A 13681-nucleotide genomic window follows, 5' to 3' on the forward strand; every position below is an offset into this window, starting at 1 on the left:
TGTAATTCTTGTTCTTGCACACACAATGGACAACAATGGAAGAACCCTCCCAAATGTGATTGGGTGTTGAACTTCTGATGCATAATACACTCCACCTGTTTTATCAGGCCCTTGCATGTTTCACACCTACAGAATAAGTGTAACACAATCCAGTTTCTAAACCCAAAAAGTTCTGCTTTAATTTGGGTCAAAATCCAATTTTTTAAACTGCCTTTTAGCATTAAAATTGTATACATTAATACAACAGCAACTGTAAACTCCAGCCCTTTCCTGTGTAAGCTGGAAATGGAAATAAAAGTTCATTAAGGATAAAGTTTACTATTGACTACCAATAGCCGGACTAGCAAGTCTGGTTAAAGCCCCTATTGATACAAACTCAAAGCTATTCTGCCACTTGGTTAGTGACACAGCCACTTGTGATCCTGGGCTTTTGGTGGATTGATGGGTGCGTTGTCAGCCGTTGCCCCTGCTCCTGTTGGCACTGACTGAAATGGGTAGCTGCCATCTTCTGTTTGGTTGGCAACTCTTGGATGGGATTTTCACCCTGGAGACCTTATCCTGGAAAAGCCCCGCTGCTGACCAGTTAAGTACTTGATGAGCACTTAATACTGTATGCCCTCCCCAATGGAGGAAACACAGGGCTCTTGCTGGTTCTCTAACCAGGAGCTGAGACCCCTGTCACCTGGATTAAATACTCTTATTTCATTTGTATAATTTGAATACCTGCTTCATTGTTGTTGCAGAATCTCGTTCACCGTGTGAAGCACCAACATGCTGCTTACACGGGAAGTGATTTCAAAGTTTCTCAGTGTTTCCTTTAAGCTGTTGTCTTTTTTTAAAATTAAATTTTCCACTGCTTGTGACTGGGTCTTGTTTCAAAATCTCCTCTTTGCAATAATTTTTTTAATAAAGCTCTGTCATTTTTTAAAACATTTTTTCTCCTTTGACACTTCTGAACTGTGTACCGTAATATCTTTCCATCACTGGATTGCAAAAATCTGATTTGTCTGTTGCCCTGACCCGAAGCTGAGTCAGATAATTGGAGGCCCCAGGTTCAGTCCCTGGTCTATGTCAAGTTAACCGATCTTAATCAAGGCCAGAGTAGATATGCTATAATTAGCTACATGGCTCCTGGGTTTGGGTGGGCAAAAGGAGAGAGAGGATCAGGTTTGAGTGGCCTGATTGTTGTGCAGTGACCCTTGCTGGAAATGTGTGAATATGAAAGTTGAGGTCATTATTGAGTTTTGCTGAGTTTCCTTTTCAGTTGAATTAGCAGCTACTGCTAAAGCTTTTGCTGAATCATGGTTATATTATCAGAATATGCCTGTGAAGTCAGAAATTGGGTAGAGGAACAAGGGAAAGAAAATTGACATTTTTTTTCTTTTTCTCAGCACCTCCGTCCCTCCCTCCCCCCTCTCCTCCCTCCTTCCTTCCTCCCCCTTCCTCCTCCCTCCCTCCCCCTCTCCTCCCTCCTTCCTACTTCCCCCTCTCCCCTCTCCCTTCCTTCCCCTCTCCCCTCTCCCTTCCTTCCCCTCTCTTTTTTTATTTTTTAGTTTTTTTAGTTTTTGATAGGAGAGGGGATTAAGGGTTATGGGGAGAGGGCGGGAAAGTGGAACTGAGCAGCGACAGATCAGCCATGATCTTATTGAATGGCGGGGCAGGCTCGAAGGGCTGGATGGCCTACTCCTGCTCCTATTTCTTATGTTCTTATGTTCCCCTCTCCCCTCCCCCTTCCCCCCTTTTCTCCCTCCCTTCCCCCCTCCCCCCATCCCTAGAATCCTGTTCCATTGTGTTTAGAAAGAAAAATTGAATGCTTCTGCTAAATGTATTGCCTGAGCTATAGTATATTGGGGGTAAGTCGCCCTTTTATTTTGGTGACTCAAACTCTATTAATTGTGATATGGCATGATTAGAATACTACAAACTTTGACATCTCTGAATTGAATGATATCTATTTCGTAGTATAGTTGATTACTCTACTTTGTTAATTAGAAACAGTACTTTCGTCACTGTGGTATTCTGGTACCAAAGAAAGAGTATTATTGCCGTCCATAGGACATCTTGTAGCACAGTAGCAGCATCCTTACCTCTGGACCCGTAGTCTGGGTGCAAGTCTAATGCCGGGACTTGTTGGCCACGGAAGGAGCATTCATAATGCATTCATTGAGCTGATAATCAACATGGGAATCCTTTCGCACTATTTCCCAATGGAAAGGTGTGTGTGCATGTGTGCGTAGTTATGCTAAAAATAATGTCATCCATTTCTTTTCCAGTACGGAATACTTAAGTGCAGTCTGATCTTATGATTACTTACTTTATTGGACCATTTATAACAGCATTGTCTGATAGAATTTTGGCGCATGCCAAACATTGGCATCATTGCTGATTGTCACCATATTCAGTAAATTAACAAAACAGATGCACAATCTTTTGAACCAGTTTTGAGGATTTAAACTATCAGCACCCAGGACTGATGCATACACTGCCAGAACTGGAGAACAGCTTTAATAGCTTAATCCAACTGTACTGTAAAGAAAGTCTTCATTGTACAGTCTTAAAAGGCAGTGACAAACTGTGTCCAGTTTCTGAAGGCATGTTTCAGCTTACTTTTGAATTTTTTCTGGTGTAAACTGCCTCTATTTCATCAAAATGGATACATTAGCGTTCCAATTTTGGGGGAGATGGTGGCGTACTGTTAATGTCACTAGATTAGTAATGCAGATGCTCAAGACACACCCTGTGGGCCTGGTTTTAAATCCCACCATGGCAGCTGGTGGAAGTGGGTAAGTTCAATTAATAAAAAAAGTCTGGAATTGAATTTAGCCTCACGAATGATTACTATGAAATTATCATCAATTGTCATGAAAACCTATCTGGTTCACTGATACCCATTAGGGAAGGAAGTTTGCTATCCTTAACTGGTCTGATCTATATGTGACTCCAGACTCTCAGCGATGTGTTTGACTCTGAACTGCCCTCTGAAATGGACCGGCAAGCCTCTCTGTTCAACGATAATTAGGGATGGGCATCAAATGCTGGCTTTGCCAGCAATGTTCACACCCCATGAAAGAATTAAAAAAAAACTTAGGAGAGGGAAAATAATTGATAAATCTGTGTTTTGGCTTCTGTGTTCTGACAATACTCATGCTTTGTAGCCTGACATTTCCCAACTTTGTCCAGACATTTAATAGACCTTTGGCTGATGGCCAACTTCCCATAATCTCTCCTTGTATGTCTGGAGCACCCTAATTACTTTCATTCCCTCATTTCAACAGATCCGTGAAGTGGAGGGCTGAACACAATTAGATGTTGCTGCACCAAACCAGCATGACAAAATTGTACGTATTAGCCCCATTGGCAGTCATACAGTGCTGTTTGTCAATCGGGCATCTTGATTATTTTGCTAAAACTATCAGCTAAACAAAACCTGATACTTCAGTTGGCATCCTCTGTATCACAAGCATCATGGTGGGAGGAGGAGGGCACAATTTAAATTGTCCTGATTTCCCCACATCCTACCTGGCTGCAAACTGGTTTTTTAAAATCCTGATCGCCCCCTCTATAAACGGTGATCTTTTTTCCAACACTTTAATAGAGGATTGGAACATTTCCAAATTTATCACTTGCATGGAAGGCTCAAGGTAAGGTGAAAATAATATTTATTTTTACATGCGCACACAATCATGCTAAAGGGGTTTTGCAACATCTACGACATTTTACATTCTCATATCCATCATTAAGCAGGAAATTGCGAGGCATCTTGAAGGGAATTGCTTGATAGGGCGGACGCAACACGGTTTCATTAAAGGGAAGTCGTGTCTGACAAATTTACTGGAGTTCTATGAGGATGTGTCTAGGGCAGTGGATAGAGGAGAGCCGGTGGATGTGGTCTTTCTGGATTTTCAGAAGGCGTTTGACAAGGTACCTCACAAGAGGTTATTGCAAGAGGTCAGGGGACATGGAGTTGGGGGTAGGGTGTTAGCGTGGATAGAGGATTGGTTGTCAAATAGGAGGCAGAGAGTGGGGGTCAATGGGTGCTATTCGGATTGGCGGATGGTGACTAGTGGGGTGCCCCAGGGGTCGGTGCTGGGGCCTCAGCTATTTACCATTTATATAGATGATCTGGAGGAGGGAACCGAGTGCAGGGTGTCGAAATTTGCTGATGACACCAAGATTGGGGGAACGGCAAATTGTGCGGAGGGTGTGGAGAGTCTGCAGAAGGATCTAGATAGGCTGGGCGAATGGGCCAGGAAATGGCAAATGGAATTTAATGTTGGCAAGTGTGAGGTGGTCCACTTTGGTAGGAAGAATGGTAGGAAGGACTATTACTTACGTGGCGAAAAACTGCAGCAGGCGACGGTGCAGAGGGACCTCGGGGTCCTTGTGCATGAGTCGCAAAAACCCAGCTTGCAGGTGCAGCAGGTGGTCAGGAAGGCGAATGGGATGCTGGCCTTCATAGCGAGGGGGATTGAATATAAAAGTAGGGAGGTCTTGCTGCAGCTGTATAGGGCATTGGTGAGGCCGCAGCTGGAGTACTGTGTGCAGTTTTGGGCGCCGCACCTGCGCAAGGATATTTTGGCCCTGGAGGGAGTGCAGAGGAGGTTTACTAGGCTGATACCGGAGTTGAGGGGATTGAGCTATGAGGAGAGGCTGAATAAACTAGGCTTGTACTCGTTAGAGTTTAGAAGAATGAGGGGAGATCTCATTGAGACGTATAAGATGATGAATGGGATGGATAGGATAGAGGTGGAGAGACTCTTCCCGCTCAAAAAAGACAGTAGGACTAGGGGGCACAGCCTCAAGATAAAGGGGAGGCGGTTTAGAACGGAGTTGAGGAGGAACTTCTTCACTCAAAGGGTGGTGAATCTCTGGAATTCTCTGCCCGTTGAAGTGGTGGAGGCTGCCTCGCTAAATATTTTTAAGAAGCGGGTTGATGGGTTTTTGATAAGAGAAGGGATTAAGGGTTATGGGGAGAGGGCGGGAAAGTGGAACTGAGCCACGACAGATCAGCCATGATCTTATTGAATGGCGGGGCAGGCTCGAAGGGCTAGATGGCCTACTCCTGCTCCTATTTCTTATGTTCTTATGTTCTTATAATAAATAGGGGATAAGAAAAATGGAAGAGGGTTCAAGGCATGACCACAATAAACACATCTTCTCAAGGTGAGATTCCCATGATTGGAGAAAGCTTTTTGAATGAGTTGGTCTAGAGGCATAATTTCCAAGGTTCCAGCAGTAGGCAGGTTTGATGATAGTCCTTTCTGTTGTCACCAGCTTGATAGTCGACAGCACAGGCTGTTGCCTGGAGTTCTGTTCACATTGGAAGTTCAAGACATTAACTGCTCAAATTCAGTTCCACTGGATGATATCTCCCTGTGTCTGTGTGGGTTTCCTCCCACACTTCAAAGGCATACGGGTTAGATGGATTGGCCATACTGAACTGTCCCTTAATGTTGGGGGAATAGTTAGGGTAAATGCATGGGATTGTGGGGATAGGGTCTGGGTGGGATTGTGGTCAGTGCAGACTTGATGGGCCGAATGGCCCCCTTCTGCATTGTAGGATTCTATGGTACAGTAAGAAGTCTGACAACACCAGGTTTAAGTCCAACTGATTTATTTGATAGTAAACTCACAAGCTTTTGAAGTTGCCACTTCGTCATGTGAATGGACTGAACTCTCCATTCATGGAGAGTTCACTCTCCATTCACATGACGAAGTGGCAAACCTCAAAAGCTTGTGAGTTTACTATCAAATAAATCGGTTGGACTTAAACCTGGTGTTGTCAGACTGTGTTTACCCCAGTCCAACGCCGGCATCTCCACATCATGAATTTTATGATGTCATGGTGCAGCTTGGGAGAGGTCATGCGACATACTTCCTTAATACTGGGCTTGATGGTTTATTCCCATATCTGCAATCTTGAAGTGTTTAATTGGAGTCAGGGTTCCTTTGTTCTCAGAGACACTGGTTTCGAGTCAGTAGTAAACACATTCCTGATTATTGAGACCACAGTGTCAGAGTTGTTAATGCTTCAGCCATTAGCACCATAATGGGAGATTTACATCTGCAAAGGTTTTTCTTTTGAAGTTAGCTGGAACAGATTCACTGTCTCTGTAGCTATTGTTACGTTGAAACTGCTGCAAGGCATCAGGTGACCAGCTAGAGACATGTTTGCTCAGCAATTTTCCACTTTTAACAACATAGAATAAAATGACTTTATAAAGAAGCCCAGTTGATGAATTTTTCTTTTATCTTTCACGTCTCGATTGTGACAGTAGATTCCCCAAGAAAATTTTGAGAGCAATCAGACAGCTGTCCTTTTGAAGGCTACGGCTGTTCCAACTTTCACTGTGCTTCACAAAACGGTCCTGCAGTCCTAAACGTTGTAATTTGGAACCAGGAACAGAGAAAGTTACAACTTGTTTCGCTGAGCAAGTGACCCTTAGGTTTTAGGTTCTGGAAATCAGAAACCCGACAACTCAACAATATTCGAATGAAAGTAGAAAATAACTGGAAATTTCAGCAAGTCTGGCAGCATCTGCGGAGAGAGAAACAATTAACATTCTGAATCTGCATGATTTCAGTAAGAAGCCTCACAACACCAGGTTAAAGTCCAACCAGTTTATTTGATAGTAATCTCACAAGCTTTTGGAAACAGTGTTCCTTCGTCAGGTGTGTAGAAGGTTTATATGATTTCTGTATGATTTCTTCAGTAGAGTCATACGGACTTGAAACATTAATTCTATTTCTTTCGTCACAGATGCTGTCAGACCTCAGCAGGTCCACAGCAGCCACCGTCTGCCTGGCCCTGCACTCAACCCTGGAACACCTAAGTAACAAAGAAACTATGTCAGACTCCTATTTATTGACTATAGCCCTCAACACCATTATTCCTACGAAACTAATCTCCAGACTCCATGGCCTGGGCCTTGGCTCCTCCCTCTGTGACTGGATCTAGAATTTTCTAATCCATAGACCACAATTAAGGTGACTCACCTGATGAAGGGGCAGCACTCCAAAAGCTCTTGCTCCCAAATAAACCTGTTGGACTTTAATCTGGTGTTGTGAGACTTTTAACTGTGCATACTCCTTATACACCTATGACTGTGTGGCCAACTTCCCCATCAACTCGATTTTCAAGTTAGCTGATGACACAACCGTAGTGGGTCGGATCTCAAACAATGATGTGACACAGTACAGAAATGAGATAGAGAATGTGGTATGATGACAATAATCACTCAAAGTCAACAAAATGAAGGAGATTGTCGTCAACTTTGGGAAGCATAATGGAGAACATGCTCCTGTTTACCTCAATGGGGACGAAGTAGAAGTGGTTGAGAACTTCAAGTTTTTAGGTGTCCAGATCACCAACAACCTGTCTTGGTCCCCCCATGCTGACCCTATAGTTAAGAAAGCCCACCAACACTTCTACTTTCTCAGGAGACTAAGAAAATTTGGCATGTGACTCTCATCAACTTTTACAGATACACCATAGAAAGCATTCTTTCTCGTTGTGTCACAGCTTGGTGTGACTCCTGCTCTGCCCAAGACCACAAGAAACTACAAAAGGTCGTGAATGAAGCCCAATCCATCATGCATACCAGCCTCCCATCCATTGACTCTGTCTACACTTTTCGCTGCCTCGGCAAAGCAGCCAGCATAATTAAGGAAGGACCCCGTGCATCCCGGACATTCTCACTTCCACCTTCTTCTTTTGGGAAAAAGATACAAAAGTCTGAGGTCACGTACCAACCAATTCAAGAACAGCTTGTTCCCTGCTGCCATCAGACTTTTGAATGGACCTAGCTCGCATTAAGTTGATCTTTCTCTGCACCATAGCTATGACTGTAACATTACATTCTGCACTCTCTTGTTTTCTTCTCTATGAACGGTATGCTTTGTCTGTATAACTTGCAAAAAACAATACTTTTCACTATATACTAATATATGTGACAATAATAAATCAAATCAAAACCTGCTGAGTTTTTCTAGTATTTTTTGTTTTCAATTTAGATTTCCAGCATTGCAATATTTTGTTTCTATATTCTAATAAACCTATTCCCAGTCTGACCAGCATGTGATTCCTGTCCAATTGCAATATGATTGATTCTTCATTGCTTAATTAGGAAGGACAAAAATAGCACTCGAGAGTAACACTCGCACCCACCACAACTTTAATATAACTTGCCATTGCCTTTGCCAATTTGCTGCAATTGAAGAACACATTGGACAATACAGATCTACAAAATGTACTTCAGCAGCTTGCCAAACTTCCTTTGACTATAACTTCCAAACCTGAGATCACCTGCAAGTTCCTCCTCCCCCAAAGTCACAACCATGCTAGTTAAAATCCTAAACCTTAACAGCATTATGGATGTATAAGATGATGAATGGGATGGATAGGATAGAGGTGGAGAGACTCTTCCCGCTCAGAAAGGACAGTAGGACTGGGGGGCACAGCCTCAAAATAAAGGGGGGGAGCGGTTTAGAACGGAGTTGAGGAGGAACTTCTTCACTCAAAGGGTGGTGAATCTCTGGAATTCTCTGCCCGTTGAGGTGGTGGAGGCTGCCTCACTAAATATTTTTAAGACGCGGGTTGATGGGTTTTTGATAAGAGAGGGGATTAAGGGTTATGGGGAGAGGGCGAGAATGTGGAACTGAGCCACAACAGATCAGCCATGATCTTATTGAATGGCGGGGCAGGCTCGAAGGGCTAGATGGCCTACTCCTGCTTCTATTTCTTATGTTCTTATGTACCTACATCACAGATTGTAGCCATTTAAGAAGGCAGATCACCACCTCACTTTCTCAAGGGCTGTCAGGGAAGGGCAATTGTGATGCCAACATCTCCATGAACAGTTTTTTGAGAAGTGCCACAGCATCACGATTGCAATTAGAACCCCTATTCAGCAGTAGAATGGCAGAATCCAGTACTGGTCCTTTACAATCATAGAAATTACTTGGGTGTTTTTGCGCAGTATTTGGAATAAAATATGAAATAAGGTCAGTATTCAAGTTTATCTTAGACCTCTTTTTTAAATTCAACAAGAGACTTGATAAATTTTTGCCATAGCATCTTGACTACTTCCAGCTACAGGATTGCTTTTTGCACATTATTCGTTTCCTTTAAAAATGCCTTGATGAATTTGATTTTTTAGCCACAATTGTGCCCCAGATTGACCCTCTGAACTCTTCTCCAGTCATTGGTTAGACTTCCAACTTCGAGTTACTTTCGTTTTCAGCCTATTAAATATGAAAGTGTGTTGTTAAAATAAAACTCCATTAGCCATAAGGTGCTAACATTTTTATTCTAAAAGTCAGTCACTGAATTGGAGAGTAATGAAAGCTGATCAAACTTTATGGTGTTGGTGCATGATATAAATGAGATGCACTGTGTAGTCTCATTTACGTTGACTACATTATTGCACTGACACTGGTCATTTCTCAAACTGAAGTGTTGTTGCATCAGTGCAAGCATTTGTAAACTTATGTTTTTCAGAGCATGTTCTGAAGTTGAGAAGTGATGAGCAGTTTTATTGTTTTGATGAGCTTTGCTGCATTGATGTTTCAATTTTGGTATCGCCAAAGTCAAAAATGCAGTATAAAGCAGTTTAATTTGCATCAATAATGGAAATTCTTAATAACTAGACTGCCTGTGATTGGTTGGAATATTGGTTAAAACATTGAATTGGTTTACGCTATTCCAAATTTACTCCACAGTACATCAGGTAGAAGCATTGACCTATAATGACATGACATTCTAAGGATACCTGTTGTCGTGAAGCTTGTTTGAAGTACACAAGATAATTAAGGATCTGTTTCTGAAGTGTATGTACTGAAGTATCCTAAAAGTTGTTGATGTATACAAATACCGCTGAATAGATGCTCTGGGGCTGAACTAAATCAATAGAAACAGACTGATATTTAGAGAAGAAAATGGATGCAAATGTATACTGAAGAGAGGTGAATATTTCTTTCCAATGGAATGGCATTTACGGTCCTAAGTACTGTACAATAAATATTGAGAAAAGAATAGGTCTAAGAAATAACTATTCTTTCCAACATTTGTTCGTGCTATTCTCTTTAATATTGATAGTTTCTTAATTCCATTGACATCTAACAGATTTTAAGTTTAAAATACTGTAACTGTCGCCTTACTGCTGAAATCCGTTTACCCAGCTCTGCAGCACTATTTTCCATCTGACTCGACCCAGTTTTGCAGCAATTTGTTACCCACAGAAACTGATGTGATTCAAAAAAAGTGAAATGTTGTCAGGATGATGCCTGATCACTTTCAGAATTCAATAATGATTCTATCAATGCTTCTATTATTCCAGATTTGACTGCAATTTGTCTTCATTTCTAGAGCCAAAATAATGAGACATCCAAGAGGTGTATTTGTAAGATATGTATAAATCAGCCAAAGATTTAATGGGGGATGTTTTTACCAAACATTGCCCTAGTTTCATGTCAGCTGATCTGTAATGATGATATTAACCTTTTGCTTGGTTTAATCAGTGATGTTAAATTAATGTCTTTAATTTATGAAAAATAGACTTTAATTTTCCCCATCAGATTTATTTTGATAAACATCTAACTAAGCATGTTGATTCTACTTGTTCTTCAGGCAACTCTCCAAACAAGTTTAACAATAATGTTACATACATCCAAAGGCATTACTCAGTTTGGGACAAGCATGTTGATACTCTTTCCTCAATCTTGTGGTCAAAATGTGACAGTGATTAACCCAGTTATGAAACAGTTTATCTCATGACTGACTGGAAGTAAAAATATTAAACACTTTAATATGTACTGAATCATCCAACACCAACACAGAATGTTCATAATGCTAACTTTAAAGAACATATTTTCCTTATCAAAGCACCTAAGTTGATTATTTACATTCAGACTTCATTTTTGCTTTATCTCCCATTGTTTGCTGAAGATGCAGGGGCTTTTCTTAATTCCTTCTTTCTTTCCAAAAACGTTGTTTTCTCCTCTGTTATCTGCACGATTGTAAACAAAATTGCCTTTTTCCATTACTGTGGATTTGTAGCTCTTAATGAATCTATCAATTTAGCACCACAGAGATGTTTTTCATGTGGTTTAGCCTCCTGTGGGCAGCATTTGAACATATGTAGTTATTCAGCAGATACAGGTCTGATTTACTAATTTTAGTCATTATGTCAGAGGTCAACATTAGAGCTCATCATAAATATTCCCACTGTGGTCAGAGTTAAAGCATTGGTCAATCTCAACAACAAGAAAAACATTCCAAACAATATGAGAGGTCATACAACACCAGGTTATAGTCCAACAGGTTTATTTGAAATCACAAGCTTTTGGAACGCTACTCCTTCATCAGGTGAAGTCAAATGAATTTGCAGTGCCACACCTAAATCTCAAAGTAATCAGGCAGAGCCACCATGGTTTTAAGAAAGGATAATCATCTTGATTAATTTATTGGAGTCATTTTAAAGAAGTAGCAAAGTGCGTGGATAAAGGTGAACCTGTGGATGTGCCTGCTGTATTTAGATTTCAAGAAGGCATTCACGGGCAGCATAGTAGCACAGTGGTTAGCACTGCTCCTTCACAGCTCCAGGGACCTGGGTTCAATACCTGGCTTGGGTCAATGTCTGTGTGGAGTTTGCACATTCTCCTCATGTCTGTGTGTGTTTCCTCTGGGTGCTCCAGTTTCCTCCCACAGTCCAAAGATGTGTGGGTTAGGTTGATTGGCCATGCTAAAAATTGCCCTTAATGTCCTGAGATGTGTTGGTTAGAGGGATTCGTGGGTAAAGAGGGCTATGGGAGTAGGGCCTGGGTGGGATTGTGGTTGATTCTATGATCTATTCTATGAATTAACAAGCTGTTACATCAAAGGTTACTATGGTGTAGGGTGGTAACATATTGGTTAGCCAATGGGAAGCAGAGAGTAAGCATCAGGGTTGGCAAGATGTGATGAAATGAATGCATTTAAAATTTATATCAATACATGGATGAAGGGACTGAATATATGGGAATTCCCCTTGTATCCTGATTTCAGCAATCTTTCTGGAGAATGGTTTAAATTTTTTTTTTAACAATGAGCTTTGAGCCAAACAATCACTTCTCAGAACAACAGGTTTTTGAAGCTCTTTCTTGGGCAAAAATTGACTTCAATAGTAATCCTTATGATCTTTTGCAGCCCTATCTATTCCCAAGGTTAAAACAGTGATGCAATGGCTTTCTCACAATCTTCACTATTTGATGCAGTTTCTCTGTGGCAATTCCTGTCATTTGCAACAGTGCATAAGATTTAGCACCCTTTTCCTTTTCCAGTACAGCTTTTCTTGAAGACTGCTTAAATGTCCCTATTACTGCCACTGGTTTACCTTTCTACTTCTAACAATTTGCTTTTATATGCTCTGATCTATGGCAATAAAAATATATTTCTACTCTCTACACAATTTATTGACTAGAACAGGTTTTGCCTTCTTCCCAAAGAAAGATTATTTTATATTCTTGCAACTTTATTGTAGCTTTACAAACGGCTCCAGGTGCCTATATAATATGCCATACCCATCTGCCAGAACTGCTGCTTCTCTTACATTAGAAATCTTTTGGTCTTCCATGGATGACCCAATAGCTTTTTGGCATACTGTTGAAAAGTTATTCTGTTTTCATTAGCTTTCTTTTATTCACAAAATTAATTCAAGTTTCTGTGTTGAAACCATCTGTCACACAACATTTTGTTTTCCATTGCAAATTCTATGAACATTTTATTGTCTTTTTTCAAAAAAGTCCTAAATTTCCATTGAATCCCTACAGTGCAGAAGGAGGTCTTTCAGCCCATTGAGTCTGCCCCAACTAAAAGAGCATTACCTCCCCCACCCTATTCCCACAACCCCACATATTTACCATGGCCAGTCCACCCAACATGCACATTTTTGGAACTGTTGGAAGAAACTGGAAAACATGGAGGAAGCCACACAGATAAGAACATAAGAACATAAGAAATAGGAGCAGGAGTAGGCCATCTAGCCCTTCGAGCCTGCCCCGCCATTCAATAAGATCATGGCTGATCTCCCCACATGCAGTCATCTAAGGCGGGAATCAAACCCAAGTCTCTGGTGCTGTGAGGCAGCAGAGCTAACCACTATGCCTCCCAATAGATATGCTTCGGGAGTCGGCTTGTAAGCATTAATTATCACCGCTTTCACTGGCTCATATAGAATACACATTCATAGTTTTCATGACCAAAATGGTCAGCAAATTGAGAGTCCTTTGGCCACTTCAGCTTTAAATATGTCTCAGCTGCATTGTCAGTGAATTTACATCAAAACTTTGAATGGGACTGACTATCATTCAAACTGCGAAATTTCCTTTCACTCTGTAACCTAAACCTTTCTTTAGCCACTTTGTATTGTCGGATTCTTCTCTCACTCTCTCATGCACTTGCTCTCTCTCTCAAGCTCTTTCCTTTTTGTTTTCTTCCTTTGCTAGCTTCTCTCCCTGGAGTTCACGTTCACATTTCTCTTTCTTGCTCTGTTTCAAGTTGAAATGTTTTTGGTTTTTCTCCTGCTTCATTTGTAACAGAATTCTAGCCAACTCAATTGAATTACTAGCTAGATTAACTTTTCCTTCTAATTTCAAATGCTAAGCTACTATCTCAACAAGAACGGTTTTCTTAGCCCCTGCTTTT

General features: G+C 41.2%; 1 protein-coding gene across 9 annotated transcripts in view; it reads left to right on the forward strand.

The window, feature by feature from the left end:
• strbp (spermatid perinuclear RNA binding protein) overlaps window positions 1–13681 on the forward strand; it is a 168305-nt gene that overhangs the window by 37259 nt on the left and 117365 nt on the right. The gene's annotated exons all lie outside the window — the stretch shown is intronic.

The sequence above is a fragment of the Carcharhinus amblyrhynchos genome, chromosome 25 (assembly GCF_965287045.1).
Source record: "Carcharhinus amblyrhynchos chromosome 25, sCarAmb.v2.hapA, whole genome shotgun sequence".
In the NCBI taxonomy this organism is placed as follows: Eukaryota; Metazoa; Chordata; class Chondrichthyes; order Carcharhiniformes; family Carcharhinidae; genus Carcharhinus; species Carcharhinus amblyrhynchos.